Source organism: Cryptomeria japonica, chromosome 2 (genome assembly GCF_030272615.1).
Source record: "Cryptomeria japonica chromosome 2, Sugi_1.0, whole genome shotgun sequence".
NCBI classification, from domain to species: Eukaryota; Viridiplantae; Streptophyta; class Pinopsida; order Cupressales; family Cupressaceae; genus Cryptomeria; species Cryptomeria japonica.
Genome location: NC_081406.1, coordinates 103,312,078 through 103,330,389, shown reverse-complemented (window position 1 = coordinate 103,330,389; position 18,312 = coordinate 103,312,078).

The following is an 18,312-nucleotide window of genomic DNA, read 5'->3' as shown; positions in this document are numbered from 1 at the left end:
CCTAATCAATTTGAATATCTTATTGGTACTACCATTTAATTGTTGGTTTTGCCATCAATGCCAAAGGGGGAGATTGTTGGCATTACAGTAAAAAAGATTGTTTGCATTTCAATATCAAGATATTGTTGATATTCAGTAAGGATATTGAGAAGGTTGTTGAAGATTATTGATATAACTGAAGAAGGATGATAACTATCTTTATAACATTATTTTTTCATTGATGTCAAGAGATTGATTATCTGATTCAGTATGATGTTGACATATCTTGAGAATATTGATTTGAAGAGAATTAAGATGTCGGTAAAAGACACAAAAAGAATGTGATGAATAAAGAGAGGAATAAGTTATTCAATGGGCAATTATTACCGAGTTAGACAATGATGAAATCATGATGTTTAGACTGTTTTGATATTCTACATATGTTGTTGATTGTAAGGTTTATACTATACTATCTCACCGAGCAAGGAACCTAGTCAGTAAAACGTAAGGAACCTAGTCGGTAAACCCTAAGGTTATCGATATCGGTTAATGAAGGCGAAATGTCTACCGAGTAAAGTTTAGTATTTACTGGGTTGCAACCAAGTTATGACAGTGCGCATGGGATGGATAAAAGCATTATTTAATGAAGAAAAATGATTAGCTGGAGATGTATAAATGATTGGTATGCCATGCATGAAGTTTGTTAAGGATCTATGGCAAAGGAAAATCGGCAAGAAGATCTACAACGCAGATTGAACCGCAATAACCTTGTGCAAGTTCCAAGAAAGGACTGCAAGTCCTGATGCAAGGTAAAACATTTTTAGATCGAAAGGATACATTGAACCTGGTCAAGTTTGAAGATCTGATGACTAAGATTGATCATGGGAAATGTGATCAAGGAGATTAAGCGGTTAGCAATTGTTTATAAATAAGAAATTGTTAAAAAACAATGTATGCGGGCAAGTGTATGTACAGGGATGCTACATAGTGATTACTGAGCACAGAAGCTTGAATACCTATTTGAATAATAGAGTAGAAAACCCAGTAGAGGGACAAGAGAAGTCTTATGACTAGATTTTTTTGAGCAAATAAGAATCTACTTTAGCATTTTAGATGTGAAATTGCAGATAGATTTTTATTACTGTTATTTTGTAAGTGACAAAAAATCTCTTAACCGAGTGGACTTAACAGTCTTATATGTAAACCCTCTAGCAAGGTAACATTCTAAATGAGTGTTTGAAATCCTTTGACAAGGTCACTTCTAACAAAGTGAAGATCCTAACAGATCTGAGGGAAATCCCTTAACCAGGTCACATCTAGCAATGTGTTTGTAATCTTTAACAGGATTTGTTTTTAACCGAGCATACTCTAGAAGAGTATATTTCTTAGTGGGTCTGAAATCCCACAATGGTTTTTCCCTATTTGAGTTTCCACGTTAAATCTGGTGTTATGAGTGTTATGATGATTATATGCTTATGAGTTTGCATGTTTAGTAGTTTTGGTTATATTGCTGAAGTATATGTTATCGAGGTTGAATCTATTATTTTTATGGAAGTTTAAGTTTGTATGATTCACCCCCCCCTCTCATCTTTTTAGCTATTGGCATCTGTACTTAAATTAAGTATTAGAACTATCAAAAATGAATGCAACATATCCAAAATACCATCAAGAACCTCCTGGTGCACAGGTACTCCTACACCATAAATTACAAATACCAGAGTGCAATTATTGGTACTTGTTACAAGTAAAGATTCAGGATCATACTAACAACATGTGGTTTGTTGCTTTTGATGAAGTCGAAACAAAAATGTTGTGAATCCCTGCCAAAGAACTTTACATGCTTTCATATGACACTAATGCTAACACAGAAGCCTAGGCTCTACAACTAAGTTGTAGAGAATAGGCTAAAAACATTAATCAATAGAGCTTCAAAGGTTGATTTCAAGGATGAGTCGCAGTTGTTTCTTTTAGAGATTGCTCAAATGACTTGATCTACATAGTGGTTTTCTAGCTTTAACATTTTCCTCCTTCCCTCGGTTTTTAAGACATTTACACAAATGACTTGGTTCTTTTATTTCCTTTTTGTATGGATTTATATGGACTAAAATATAGTTCAAAAAATTATAAACTTGACAGATTGTAGTTCCCATCATGCTTGTTATAGTTTTCTCCCTACATGGTTAAATTTTGCTATGACTGCAAATTGTCTTTTAAACGAGGTTTCACATACCTTTCAATGTTTCAAAAAAGTCTATGTTTGTTTTGTGTTGTAATTTTATGTCAATTAAGTTTATGTATGCTTTCACACACTTACATTCCACTGTCTTTTTTTAAGTTTGTTATTATTCCACCATGCAAATTTATCATTTCTTCTTTAGATTCAATCTTTTCATCTTATGAGATGAATTATGTTTTGTATCATCTCTAATTTTAGATATGTTAAGTAAACCATTATTTTAGATTGTGAACAACCAATAGGGATTAACATTCAATGCATAACACTACCCTTATAACTTTCCATTCCCACACTTCTATCTTGTCTTGTTTGTTTAACATTTTACCTATATTTTAATTTCAAATTATGTATTTGTCATACTATTTGTGCCAGATAATGCTTGTTGGAATTGTATTGTAATTACAAGACCTATTCTTTCAAAATTGAATATTTAGATGATTCCTCCTAATTGTATTTCAATATTCACTAGACTTTTCATTTGCTTTGCCATGCACACAATGTCATCCCCCCAAAAAACATTTGTGTACTTCCTTTCTTCCTTTGTATATAAGTATACACATATTTCATCTTTTTTTTTTGTATTAACAAAAAAATGAATGGGCTCTTTATCTATATGGTCCTATATATCTAACCATATATATACATATTTATATCTATACACATATATGTATTTCCATAACCATATACGTCCATACATGTATAGGTGTATGCACATAGCTACATGCTTCAATGTAGATACATGTATCTGTGCATATATATGTATGTGCATGCATGAGAGATTTTGTGGTTGACCTTTATGCACATATGTACATATGCTTTTATATATATATATATATATGTGTGTGTGTGTGTGTGTGTGTGTGTGTGTGTGTGTGTGTGTGTGTTTATATCTATACAGTTTGTGTATATTCCAAAGATCATGCAAACAAACTAAATCAATAGATACCATGCAAATTCGAAAAGTATGTGTCACCTTTAGCATTTGCATATGCTATATGTATAAATGGATACACATCTATTTTTCCATGGACACAATAAATATATAGGCAATCAAAACTGACAATTACAATATCGATAGGCCCTTTGTGTGTATACATTATCATTGTAGGTATTCTATGTTTATGGGAATGTCTGCATCTATTCCTAGATATGTATGCACATGTTTATATATATAATGTCTGTATAGCATACAAACTATATATATATGTGTGTGTGTGTGTGTGTGTGTGTGTGTGTGTGTGTGTGTGTACATATGTACATATATACATAAATACATACATATACACATACATATACATATAGATATTGTGACCTCCAAATTGTGGAATCAACCTTCAAGAGGAGAAAAAAACCAACAAGCACACACATGAAACATGTTAGAGTTAGAAATCTAAAATAGAAACTAAACTAGCTAGCTTCAAAATCAAGAACTCTAAGCGCGTCTCATGTTCCTCTATCTCCAAGGATCCTTCAAATCAAGATGGCTCTTAGCTTGGAAGAGTACTTGATCCCTAGGATGACTACCTAAAGAATGAAAGATATATATGATTCTAAGATCTAAATGGAATGCAACTAAGATCTTAGTGAGATGATCAAATGATAAGATCTAATTAAGCTAAGATGAAGATGATAATGTTATGAAATGATGTGATATTAAGCTAAATGATTAATCTAACATATGATAAAATCTAGATATGATGAAATTAAAATGGCCTAATGCTTGAGAGAGGCACAATGAGAGCTCCTTGATAACTTGCAAAACAACTATAATAAGGATGCATAAAAAGTGGATGGATTGATAAGAGATAAGGGCTCAATTTATAGAGTTGAAGGCTTAGGAATGGATGGCCAAGATTGATTACCAATCAAGGGTCAAGATTGAAGGAGGAATGTGGTCCCAAGTTGAAAGGATTAGCCTTGTGACAAATGTCACAAAGGGGAGAGGGTGAGGATCAATGTGGTCCTAGATTTGTAAGCTTAGCCATGTGACAAGTGTCACAAAGGGGAGTGGGATGAAAATTCAATGTGGTCCCACCTTGGGAGAAGGGTGATATGTGCTCACAACCTAGGAAGAAACAAAATGGATTAATTAGGATAATGTAGGATAATGAAGGGATTAGATAGGTTTTAGAAGGATGATTAGGAGGAAAGTGGGATATGTAGGATTTTGCAAGTGGGTGAGGGAAAATAGAATTTTTGGTTAAATTAAAATAATTTAATTTAGCCAAAAGGGATGCAACTTGCATTTGTGGGATTTTTCAAGTTGGGGGGGATTTACAAATAAATTTTAATTTATTTAGATGCAAAGGAGATTTTTTTTTTTGATTGGTAATTGGCCGAAGCTTGAATAGCTTTTGACTGGAGCTATGAACTAGTGGGGACACAGTAGGGGGCCCCATCCCCATTACATATCTTTGAATTATTATTATTATGTTTGATTAGGTTGACCCCAAGACCTTCTCATCATATAGAAGGCCAAGAGTCACATCTTAGAGTTCCATTAGATTGACCCCAAGACCTTCCCCATCCTATGGAAGACCAAGAGCCACAACTTAGAATTTCACTTCAGATGTCCCTATTGGGAGTTGAACTTGGGTCTCTATAGTGAGAACCCAGTGTTTTAGCTAGTTAAGCTCAACCCCTTGGACAAATGCAAAGGAGATTTTAATTAAATGTAGATTTAATTAAAATGGGAAAGAGAATTTATTGATATTTTTAATTAAATGTGAATTTAATTAAAATGGCTAGAGGGGGGGTATTTAATTAAATGTGAATTTAATTAAATGGCTTAGATAGAAGATGGGTATATTAATTAAATCTTAATTTAATTAATAGGAGATTAGAAGAATAGGGATATTAATTAAATCTTAATTAAATTAATAGGCGATTTAATGATGATTAAATGAATAAAATCCATTTAATTAGTTGTGTCAGTTTTAGGTGTCTACAATTTGCCCCTCTTTGAAGTGACATGTGACCACATGTTGATTCAAAGGAAATGTTCAATATGTCATCAATTTTTTTTTGATATGATGTTGTTGCCAGAATTGTCGATATGATGCCCATATATGAATAATTGATTTGATATGAAAAGTCGATATGAAGCTAGTGTTGATATGAGACTGATATGAAATTGATGTCAATATGCCCCTCAGGAGATAAATTGAGAAAATTATGATTTCCGAGGCAATGACGCGATGCAGGATGATTTTTGAAAGTTTGGATGATTTAATTTTTTTGAATTTTTAAAATTTTGGATAGTTATCTACTAATAAATGTTAAAAGGAAAGAATATTGAAGAAATGAGGAAGACTAATGTAGGCATAGTACGTACATGCCCCACATGTCCACCGAGGTTGTGTTGGTATGAATCCTGATTGTCGATATGGGTCAAGTGTCGATATGTTTCAAAGGTCAATATGGGTCAAAATGATTGTCGATATGGGGCAGGTCGATATGGGTCTTGATTTGACATGAGTCCCAATTCGATATGGGTCTTGTGTTGGCATTTTTGATGATTGATGTTGTGATTGTCTTTGATGGACACACACTTGATTTGAGATCACTTTTTGTATGTATGAGTTAAAGCTCAACCGGTATGTGGTCCAACCGGTATGATGTATTATAGTCTTTAGACTATCAGTGTTTTGCAGAAAGTGTTTACTGGTCTCAAGTAGTATGAAGACCCCAAGCAGTTCGAGGATCTCAAGTAGTATGAAGGAACGAAGCAGCACAACTCATATTTCCCAGTCTTCATTTTGTCAAACCGGCAACTGGTATTTTTCTTAAACCGGTATTTTGTATGAACCAATAATATTCTGTGATGAGTTATCAACCGACATTTTGCGATGAGTTACCATCCACCGATTGTTTTGCGGTGTTGAGACTCTGGTGGTGCTTTTTGTGTCGTGTTACCAAATATGTCTAGATGCACTGAACCTAGAAAATTGTATTGTAAACCTATTGGACTAACATGAAATCAGATTCCTTTATAAGGACATCATGTCTAGGGTTTTAGGGTGTTGCTAGGGTTTAAGGTGGTTGATGAGTTTTTGTAAGTGTGATTATAGAAGAGAAGTTCAGGTCTATGAGAGAAGGTAGAGTGTGAATGTGTTGAAGATTGAAGTAATGCTGGAATGCATTAGGAAGGAGATATCAAGGATCTAACCAAGCAATCTGTGCTATTTGCTAGATCACTCACTTGTTGATTACTCACATCTTCGACAAGTCTAAAGCCCTTAACTGGGTAGGCCCAAAAGGCCTTTTGTAAATCCTCTAACAAGGTGATTCACATTCGTGGATCTAAAATCTTCTAGCAAGGTAGTCTTTAATCAGACTTATCTCCTAATAGAGATTGAGATTCCTAACAAGATCTATTTTGGTAAAGAACATTGTATGACCTTAACCGGCTTGGTTTCTATTTTGCAGATAGTTACTTGTGAGTTTCATCTCACTGTGGTTTTTCCCATTTGGGTTTCCACGTCAAATATCTTATGTTATGGTGTTACTGCTTCTATAGGTGAATGCCTTATTTGCTATTTGGTTTGCATGTGTGTCAATCGGTTTGTTTGTTAAACTGCTTTACTGGTTTACTGCTAGACTATTAAAGTGTTTAAGTTCAGTATTTTTCTGTATACTAATTCACCCCCCCTCTTAGTATTCATCAATTGGTATCAGAGCCAACCTTTCTATAAGTCTAACCACTTGGAAAGAGATATGGGGGAATACACTGTGAGGGAACTTACTCATCGACTCACTCAGTCTGAGCAAGCCTATGATGAACTTATCATCAAATATAAGGCCTCTCAGGCAAAAAGGAGAGAACATGCTAAAAAACTGATGAAGCTAACTGAAAACAGTTCCTCTAAAGAAGTGGACATGGAAGCCTTAATTCAAGAAGTAGAAAAGCTGAATGAATCCAATTCCAACCTAAGAAAGGAGTTGGAAGGACTGACTATTCGAATGTGTTAAGAGCTTGAGAACCAGAGGAAAGTTGAAGATCTTGTAAAAGAAAGAGATCATGAGGTCTCCAAGTTAAAAAAAGAAGTCAGTGCCCTAACCGCTCAAGTCCATGCGAGCAAAGTGGAAAAGGAAGACATGCAAGGAGAACTAAACATAGCCATCTCTGAGAATGCAAAGTTGATGGAAACAAATGCTACTATTTCCAAAGAACTCTCTGAGTCAAAGGAAATACTTGCTAAGTTCAACAAGAGTACTCTTACGCTAGAGCAAAAGCTTGAATCGACCAAACCTGTCAAGAATACTGATGGACTTGGGTACTTCGGTCATGAGGAACGTGAGACCTCTGGTGCAAATACTGAATCATTGAAGAAGCAACCGACATTCAAAGGTAAAGGTAAGCAAAAGTTCAAACTTGTTTGCTTTAACTATCTTAAAGAAGGACATACTGCTAATGTGTGTAGGAGCAAAGCCTACAATAATTTTCCTTACTTTATAAACAATGTACCTAGATCCAATAAGTTCAATGATAATTGTTATGCATGCAACAAGTTTGTGCATAGAGCATCTGAATGCAGGTCTGTTATGAACAACACTGGAAGATATCCTCAGAGGACTCAAGGAGTTGGTCCGGAACCTTTTGTGAACCGGAATCCCAACCAGTTTAATACCTTTAATCATCAGTCAGGTAGCGGTGGCTATCAAGTGGCAACTGGATGGAGAGCAAACTATTTGATTTGTCATTGTCATGGTCACACTGCTGCAACATGTAGGAGGAAGAATGGTAACATGAATAATAGACCATGGAGAGCACCTGGAATGGTCTGCTATCATTGCAACAAACCGGGTCACATTGCCAGATTCTATAGAACAAGAAATAACATATCAGATGACATACCAATCAATCTGGAAGGAAAGATTCATATTGAAACTATTCAAGTGGATATGAACAAAACTTGGAAAAAGAAACCAAGAGTGTTGCAAGAAGAACTTGTTTCTGCACCTAGTGTGGAAATCTCAAAACCGATAAATTAAGCTACAAAAATCTTAGGGGGAGCAAATGACGGAATATCTCAAACCCCCAGTTGACACCGGTAAAAGACCTTAACCAGTATGAGATACCTGTCAGTCGGCAGAAGACCGAAAATGGTAAAAGGCAAATTAGGGTTTACGCCTTAATAGTGGAGCATTTATTATGGTACGTGGAGAACCTGTTTAAAAGGAATTTTCAAATCATTTCTCATTTATCATTTTTCGAGTGAAGAATTTTTTCAAGTTTAGAGTGAAGAAAAGTGATTTACACTACGATTCAAAGAATTTATCAAAATCTCGAAGAAGAATCTGAGGAAATCATTTGTTGGAGAAGTGTAGAACGCAAAGTGATATTTCAGCAACCAAAGGAGTGTGTAGCATAGTTCAAATTGTGAAGCCCTAAATTTTGATCTATGAAGGTATTTTTCAAAATTCCCTATTTATCATGGCTTCTGCATCACATGCCAGCTCTACTACACCAATTGATTCTATGGACTTCATTCAACGGAAGTCAAAATATAATGCCCTGTCTCAAATACCGGATGGTGTGATAGTAGAAGAAGGCATTTCCGATTACATAGATTGTAAAATTGAAGACTTAGGGTCTCTTGTAATCCATTCCTAGTTGAGTTTGTTTTGCGAGAAGGATAAGAAGATTAAACTAGAATTTAGCATTCTGGAAAAGAAGAAACTTCACAACGCAGTCTATTTTCTTGAAGAATTTTCTGATGATCACATTCGCATCATTCTAAGAAGAGTGCATAGTGATAAAATGTACTTAATGACATCACACTAGAAGCATTTCATGTCACCACCAATTTTTGTAACACAGGGGAAGTGCCAGCCCTAAGGAAGGTTAGCAAGACTGAAATGTCCAAGCTCACCGGTTCAGTGAGTGACTCATGTGGAATGACCGTCAACTCAATCAAGGACGATCTAGTCAAGTATGTCTGCATGGTGATAGGTTACCAGACATTCTCTGCTAGCAAAATTAATTTTGTCTCTACTGCAGTGGTAAATGCCGCCTACAGGATGATCAAGGAAGATGCATCATTTGATTTGTGCACTTGTATGCAAAGACAACTTCTGTTGAATCTTAATTCGATCAAACAGGACAATGCACTAAGATTTAAGTTCGGACAACTACTGGTTGGGTTGTTCTTTTACTTCCAAGGCTACTTTCTAGGAGTAGGTGACATTCAGTGGTTTGCTGACCAATCGGTGACAAAGCAAATCAAGGAAAGTCTACAAGCGGTTGGAACCAGCTATCCAAAAGTACTGAACAAATACTTTGATGAGTTCAGATGCAAAATGAACCAAAAGGTAATAATATCTTGTGATATAGTCAAAAAGTATGAGGAAGACATCTGCTTCACCATCAAAGTGGATGAATGCATAATGGAGGTTGTTGAGCCTAGATAGGAAGAAGTGGAGCCTATGGGCTATGAAGTAATGTATGATATGCTGGACGAGTATGCTTCTACCATAATTGCCTCACCCCTTGATCCTAAGGCAAAGTGAACCGACACCTATTTGGAAAGGGTTACATCGATTGTAGAACCCTTAGTAAAGAAAGGAAACATAGTGCCTTTAGCATCGACACCAGTTATTGCAGCCAATCCCAAAGTGACTAAGCGGTCACCAACTAAGAAGAAACTGGAAGTGGCACCTACCAAAGTCTTTGAGAAGAAGTGAAAGACAAAAATAAATACATCGAACTTAGAAGAAATTGTGTTAGAAGAACCACCTAAGAAGACTAGGCAAACAAAGAAAAAGACAAAGAATGAACTAGAAACATCTGCACCGGTAAATATTGATATTTCTTCTTACAAACCTTTGACACATTGTCAAATAACTATAAAGAATATTAGGAGAAAATTTCTGAATGATTTAATTGATTGTTTTGATGACTTCAATGATGATGAAAAGGAAGAAGGTGAACAGGAAATCATTAAGTATTTGTGTGTTAATGACCGGTCGCCTTCAGAAATTAGATCTGAGACACCAGATTCTTTGTATAATTATTTAGACAACAAATGGCGCATTTCCATAGAGAAGGAATAGGAAATAAGGGAGAAAGTACTTGGCTAATACTTTCCTGATCTGTCCAATTCTGAGCTATTTGAAGTCATTAACCAAAACAAAGGACTCTTCTTCACTAGAAGGAGAAGACTTTGGTTATTAGAAGGGAGAATTGATGATGTTGAAAAAGACACTCATCTTCATATGATGACTGTTGTACATACTCATGAAGTGTGTAAAGCCAACAAGAAGGCTGAGCAAGAACCGGAAATATCAAAATAGGATGAAGTATATGATAGTGAAGGGGAACCGGCCATTGAACAAATGGAACCCATTGATGTTGAAGCCTCAGATAGTGAAAAAGTTACTCAAGGTACACCATCAGAAGGAACAAGACAGGAGAAGTAGGAAGAAGAAGAAAAGAAGCAAAAGGAAGCAGAAAAGAAGAAACAGGTAGATGAAGATGATAAGAGAAAAGAGGAGGAAAAGAGGAAAGAGGAAGAGGATAAGAGAAAAGAGGAGAAAAAGAAGAAAGAGGAAGAGGATAAGAGAAAAGAGGAGGATAAGAGGAAAGAGGAAGAGGATAAGAGAAAAGAGGAGAAAAAGAAGAAAGAGGAAGAAGATAAGAGAAAAGAGGAGGAAAAGAGGAAAGAGGAAGAGGATAAGAGAAAAGAAGAGGAGAAGAAGAGAAGAGAAGAGGAAAATAAGAAACAAGAGGAAGAGAAGAAGAATAAGGAAGAGGAAAATAAAGAAGAGGAGAAGCGGAAAGAGGAAGAGAAGAAACAGGAAGAGGAGAAGAGGAAGAAGGAAGAGGAGAAGAAGAAGGATGAAGAAGAGACGAAGCAAAAAGATGAAGAGAAGAGACAAGAAGAAGAGAAAAGAAAGAAAGTAGAAGAGAAGCAGAGGAAGGCTCAAGAAGATAAGCAAAAATCCAAGGACAAGGAAGCAGTGGTAAAGAGCACATAGGTGGAGACCCCAATGGCAACCGGTAGTCAGGCTAAACTGGATGACATTACTAGTCCCATTGACCTCCAGTTCGCAAATGAATTAGAGTTGCTGTAGAGCAATAAGGTTGCTCAAGAATGTCTGGAAGTGATAAGGAGGAAAAAGGAGTAAGATGTGATCCAAGCTGCGATGGACACTCTTATCGATTTCATACCCGGTATGAACCTTCCCAGTATCGATTCCTCACTTGCACAATTGAATCTCCTATGCACAGTTGTAGAAGACCAGGTGCAAAGCCTGGAAGAGGTTGCAGAAGCAAATGCCAAGAAGGAACATCAAAAGGCTCTGGACACTACCTTGGTGAGAAAGTTAACAGAGCTCTGGTCTGATCTTCAAAAGGCATAGAAGGATATTAGAGATGCAATGGATGAGGGCAATCTACTACTCAGTAAGATTTGCCAACCTCATTTATTCTGTGATGATGTGTTCACTCAGAACCACAAACTGCAAATTGATATGCAGTCATTTATTAGCACCTTCAAGATTCCATATAACTCCTTCTCCACATATGGCCAAATTGCTCACCGGTTTCAACTTCAGTCTGCAAGACTAGAGGCAGAGATAAGCAACCGGACACGAAATTTGCAAGAACTTCAACTGGTCCTACTGCCAAGACTGCAAATTCACCAGAAATGCTACTTCAATATAGATGCCCTAACGGTTACTCAAGAGATGAGTACCATGGATGCCATGGAGTAGCAGGTTTATCAGATGCAAATGGAGCATGAGGTTGCTACCTCATTGCTTGAATCATGGACTTTATCCATGAAGAGATTTATGCAGGACTTTAAATCAGTTTTTGACAAGTTTCACTCTTTATTGTCGTAAACTCTTTAAATCAGTTATTAATGCTAAAGGAAGAGGGGTTATTCAGCTATACTTTGTCATTGTTGGCAAAGGGGGAGAAGTATACTGGTATTTAAATTTTGATGCATACTATGTATACTTTCATGTTATTTCTGTTAAGGAGTAGTATACATTATATTTTCTGCAAAAGGGATAGTGTATATGCTTAGGGGGAGTAATTTTGATTATGGCATATTTTTGTTGTAAAACACTTAGATGTCAAAATTTTCCTAAGTGTTGCCATCAATGCAAAAATAGAAGATCGTTGGCATTTTTGATGATTGATGTTGTGATTGTCATTGATGGACAGACACTTGATTTGAGATCACTTTTTGTATGTATGAGTTAAAGCTCAACTAATATTTGTTCCAACCAGTATGATGTATTATAGTCTTTAGACTATCGATGTTTTGCAGAAAGTGTTTACCAGTCTCAAGCAGTATGAAGACCCCAAGTGGTTTGAGGATCTCAAGTAGTGCAAAGGAACGAAGTGACACAACTCATATTTCCCATTCTTCATTTTGTCAAACTAGCAACCAGTATTTTGCTTAAACCGGCATTTTGTATGAACCGGTAATACTCTGTGATGAGTTACTAACCGACATTTTGCGATGAGTTACCATCCACCAGTTGTTTTGCAGTGCCGAGACTCTAGCGGTGCTTTTTGTGTCGTGTTACCAAATATGTCTAGATGCACTGAACCTAGAAAATTGTATTGTAAACCTATTGGACCGACATGAAATCAGATTCCTTTATAAGGACATCATGTCTAGGGTTTTAGGGTGTTGCTAGGGTTTAAGGTGGTTGATGATTTTTTGTAAGTGTGATTATAGAAGAGAAGTTTAGGTCTGTGAGAGAAGGTAGAGTGTGAATGTGTTGAAGACTGAAGTAATGCTAGAATGCATTAGGAATGAGCTATCAAGGATCTAACCAAGCAGTCTATGCTATTTTCTAGATCACTCACTTGTTGATTACTCACATCTTCGACAAGTTTGAAGCCCTTAACCGGGTAGGCCCAAAAAGCCTTTTGTAAATCCTCTAACAAGGTGGTTCACATCGGTGGATCTAAAATCCTCTAGCAAGGTAGTCTTTAATCAGACTTATCTCCTAACAGAGATTGAGATTCCTAATAGGATCTGTTCTGGTAAAGAACATTGTATGACCTTAACTAGTCTGACCTTAACCGATCTAGTTTCTATTCTGCAGATAGTTACTTGTGAGTTTCATCTCACTGTGGTTTTTCCCATTTGGGTTTCCACATCAAATATCTTGTGTTATTGTGTTACTACTTCTTTGGGTGAATGCCTTATTTGCTATTTGGTTTGCATGTGTGTCAACCGGTTTGTTTGTTAAACTGCTTTACCTGTTTACTGCTAGACTATTAAAGTGTTTAAGTTCAGTATTTTTCTGTATACTAATTCACCCCCCCTCTTAGTATTCATCATCTTGATTCTATATGGGTCATGATTTGATATGGTTCTTGATTCGATATGGGCCTTGATTTGATATGGGTCCTAATTGATTGATTTTTTATATGGAACTTGGAATGATTGATTTTCGATATGGAACTTGGATTGATTGATTTTTGATATGGAACTTGGATTGATTGATTTGCTTTGATGTTGGTTGATTCATAGACTTTGTTATTGATATGATATCCAGGGACTTTGGAAATTTATTTGTTCTGATTGACAATTGATTCTAACTTGTATCATTGATTTTCCTTTGGATCAGCATGTGGTCACACATGTGCATGATGATATGATATGGATACAACTATTTTGATTTTGATGAGCTATATGATATGGTTTTGATCTATATGACTTTTGCAGATGATGATGTAGATGATGCGATGTGTGTATGTTTGAATTTTATGATTTACATGCTTATATGATGATTGTAGTGATACTATATGTTTAGAAGGTGATATGTAGATTATGGTTGGATTTGATGATTGCAGATGTTTCTAACATTTTTATGTGCTTTTGTGTGCCTTGGATAATGTGATCTAGAATGTCGCATGTTTTAATATGATATGCAAAATTCTATAATGATGTGAAATGGGAAATGTATCGTGAAAATGAGATAGATAATGATATGCATGATATGAGATATATTTTGAAAATGAGATGTATGATATAAGATGTAATTCTCTTTACAATGATATGTAAATGATTATGATATGGTAGGAAAATGTAACTATAATGTGATATGAAAATGATAATGCAATTGAATGTAAGTGGAAAATGATAATGTGAATGCACCTAAATGTAATATTAACATGATGATGATATTCAACCTAATGCAAGATTAACATGATAATGATATGCAACCTAATGCAAGACTAACATGATAATGATATGCAACCTAATGCAAGATTAAAGATGATATGCAATCTAATGCTGAGAATGATAATGGAATGATGCAAACAAATGACATGCAACCTAATTGAAACTTAAAGATGATAAATGACACTAATGGATAATGAAAATGATGTGCAACCTAATGCAAGATTAATATGATAATGATAATGAACTAATACTAATGCATTCTTGTTCCCAAGTCTTTGTTGGCAGTTGGCACTCAATTGGTTGGTTTCACTATGTTGTCATTGATGGCAACATGGCTAGCTATTCTAGCTTCATATTTTGGGTCAGTTGTGTATCGACATGCACTTCACCGACACTGATACTGATAGGATGAAAGGGATTCTTTGGTTATCAGCAATGCAGGCTGACATATTTTAGATCTGACATCGATAATTGTTTTTGATAGTCATGTATTTATGTTATCTAGTCGACATGTATATTGATATTTTAATTATCTTTTTAAGCCGACATAAGGCATGATAAATTGTATAGGGTATAAAGGTCAATTGGATTAGATCATTTTGATATATGTGCATAATGATAAGGATGCAAATATGGATAGATAGCAGATGTGAAATATATGAGAGAGATTATGTATGAGAGGATATTATTGTAAAGGGGCACTCCAGTAAAAGGGTTTAGGGTTTTAGACCGAAACCGACAGAGCTTAACCGGAACAGTATTCTGTCATAGAAATATGCTATCTTTGCAATTTACTCATTTCTTTGGATTGTTGTCTAGATTTATATGTATTCATTGAGGCTCCTTTTATGATTGAGTAGTGTGTTCTAGGCTGTAAGCCTTCCTGCAAGTGTAGGCCCCTTATATTTTGTAATATCTCTTCATATGGCCAGTGAATTGATATTGTGGGTCACAAAGCCCACTATGGTTTTTCCTCTTTGAGGTTTTCCATGTATAATTATGTGTGTTATGGTATTCATTTATGTGATTGGCTTATTGGTTGCTTTACATCTTTCAATTCTATATGTACTAGTATACCTATTGGTGTATGCATGTTTTAATAAGGTTAAAATAGATCATATCAGTAGAACACTGATCCACCCCCCTCTCAGTGTTCTTGGATTCAAACAATTGGTATCATGGCTTTGTGTGTTAAAGGAAGTTTATCATCTTGAGGGAGATCCTGAATATGGAATCCATGGATATGGGTTTGGAAAAGCAACTTGAGATGGCACTTGGAGATTATGATGTTGAAAGGATGAAGAACTTAAAGCTACAAGATGAATTGAATTTGCTAAGGAATTCCTTCTTGTTCTACATGAGAGGTTGCCATCTATTCAAGCTAGAAGGAAGGAACTTTTACAAAATCAAGATGATGAAGAGAAAGTGATGAATAATGATGAATAGTAAATACCCAACAGATACTGAGAGGGGGGCGGGTGAATCAGTATAGCCAAAAATTTCTTCAACAACTTAAACTACAGAGACTACACTAATAGGTAAACAACCTCACCACTCTAAACCAAGGCTATACCGGTAAAACACACTGACTATGAAAAGACATAAACCGATAGCATCTAGATCTCCTCAAGACCTAACATCTCATCTCAACTTCACCCATATGCTTAAGCAAGTAATACATCAGAAATACAATGACCACTAGATTAGCTTGCATTACCTCTTAACAGAAAACAATTAAAACATCACATGAAAAAGCATCACACATAACACACTGATTTTTCACATGGAAACCCAACTGGGAAAAACCATGGTGGGGATGAATACCCACAAGTTGTTCTTGAACTCTTCTAAAGTTCGATCTGTGAGGAGCCTAGTCTCATTAAAGACTTTACAACAAGTTCTGCTAGGAACCGATCCTGTGAGGGATCACTTAGTTAAGGGATGGCTAAATACTCGGTTAGAGGTTAAAACCCATTTAAAGGTTACCTTGTAAGAGGATTTGAAAAACTCAACGATTTTGAGTCACCCTGTTAAAGGATTTACAAAGATCCTATTAAAGCTACCCTCTTAAAGGATTTTCCAACTGCTGAAATGGTTAGAAATCAATAGGTAATACATTGATTTGATAACAACACTTAATGCCAAGGCAGATCCGCTTCAGTTCCTTTACATCTACAATCACACTCTACAAATCTCTACTCTCTTCTTCGGTTTGACAAGAATCACCTCACATACATTTATTTTACATTGACTTCAAATGAAAACCATCATCGACCTTATAGACAACAATTAGGTCAGTGGCCAAAACCTAAAACCCTAAGCATTCTAGGTTAACAATATAGTCGGTCCAATCCTAGCCATTTAAACACATTACATGGGGTAAAGCAATCTTGAACAAATCTCAAGACATTCTCCATCATCCATTCTTCACCGCTTCTAGAAGCTGATAACCCATCACGTGCTCTCCACCATTTACTAAGATTTTGCACATTCCCGAGGTAGATAGAATCAATCTTCTTCATGCAAGCTCCTCAAGGAAATCCTTCATGCGCACAAGGCTGATGTGGCAATGCGATCAAATCTTCATTTCAATGCTAACTCATCACAGGATGTCATCGGTTGAATCACATAGACTTGGAATGCATCAACTGGAAACCCTGAAGATGAGACTATCAATCGATAGTCAAACCCTGATACAAACTTTGCATATACCGGTTCACACTTCACCATACCGGTTCACTTTTCTGCATATACCAGTCCACACCATTTTACCAGTTCACTTGCCAATTTACTTACTTCAATATACCGGTTCACACTTCAGAATATTGACATCAATGACAACATACTTTATCATCATGTCATCAAACTCTACACATATGGCGACAATCTCCCCCTTTGGCATTGATGGCAATACATCAAGATATCTCTACATCTTCTTCCATATTACTTCTCTGCTTCACACATGTCTTCAATACTGCAGATATCTTCTCTGCTTCACATCTTCTCCCCCTTTGACAACAATGCCAAAGTGGAGGCAAAAGCTTCCATGTTCCACTATGCTGCTCCCCCTAAGGAGTAGCATCCTTCAACACATCAATCCTGAAAATATTTGACAAGGCAATACTTGACTGATGTGGAGCACATACCTTTAGTTCACCTCTTTAAGGGGCAGTACCCCTAATTCACCTCTTAAATAGGTAAATGTAGCCTTCGGTAGAGGCTTGGTGAATATATCTTCTAACTGCTCCTTACTAGAGACATGCTCCAATACAACCTCTTTGTTCTGAACTTTCTCCCTCAAGAAATGATACTTGAGCTCAAAGTGCTTGGTTCTAGCATGCAATACCAGATCCTTGGAAATATTAATTGCACTTGTGTTATCATAAAATATACTCACCGGTTTAGATACAGGGACTTTGAAACCACTTAATACATGCTTCATCCAAATTGTCTGAGTGCAGTTCATAAATGCTGCTACATATTCTGCTTCTATTGTGGACTGAGAGATACAACTCTGCTTTTTGCTCATCCATGAGACTAGTCTACCACCGAGAAAGAATGCACCACCGGTTGTGCTCTTTCGGTCGTCCACATTACCAACCCAATCAGCATCGATAAACACTTTGAGATTGAAATCATTACTGTATGGATACCACAATCCATAATCTATAGTTCCCTTCAAATATCTAAGAATCTGCTTGACTGCTACTAAGTGGGATTCTCTTGGACTTTTCTGGAAATGTGCAGCAATGCGCACTGCATGTGCTATGTCTGGTCTGCTGAGTACTACATAGTGCAACTTACCAATCATTGACTGGCATTCCTTCTCATTCACTAATGTTGAGTCATATTCTTTTGACAATTTACAACCGGCCATCATCGGTGTACCAACTGGTTTTCTTTCTGCCATGCTAAAGGTCTTCAACACCTCTTTGACATACT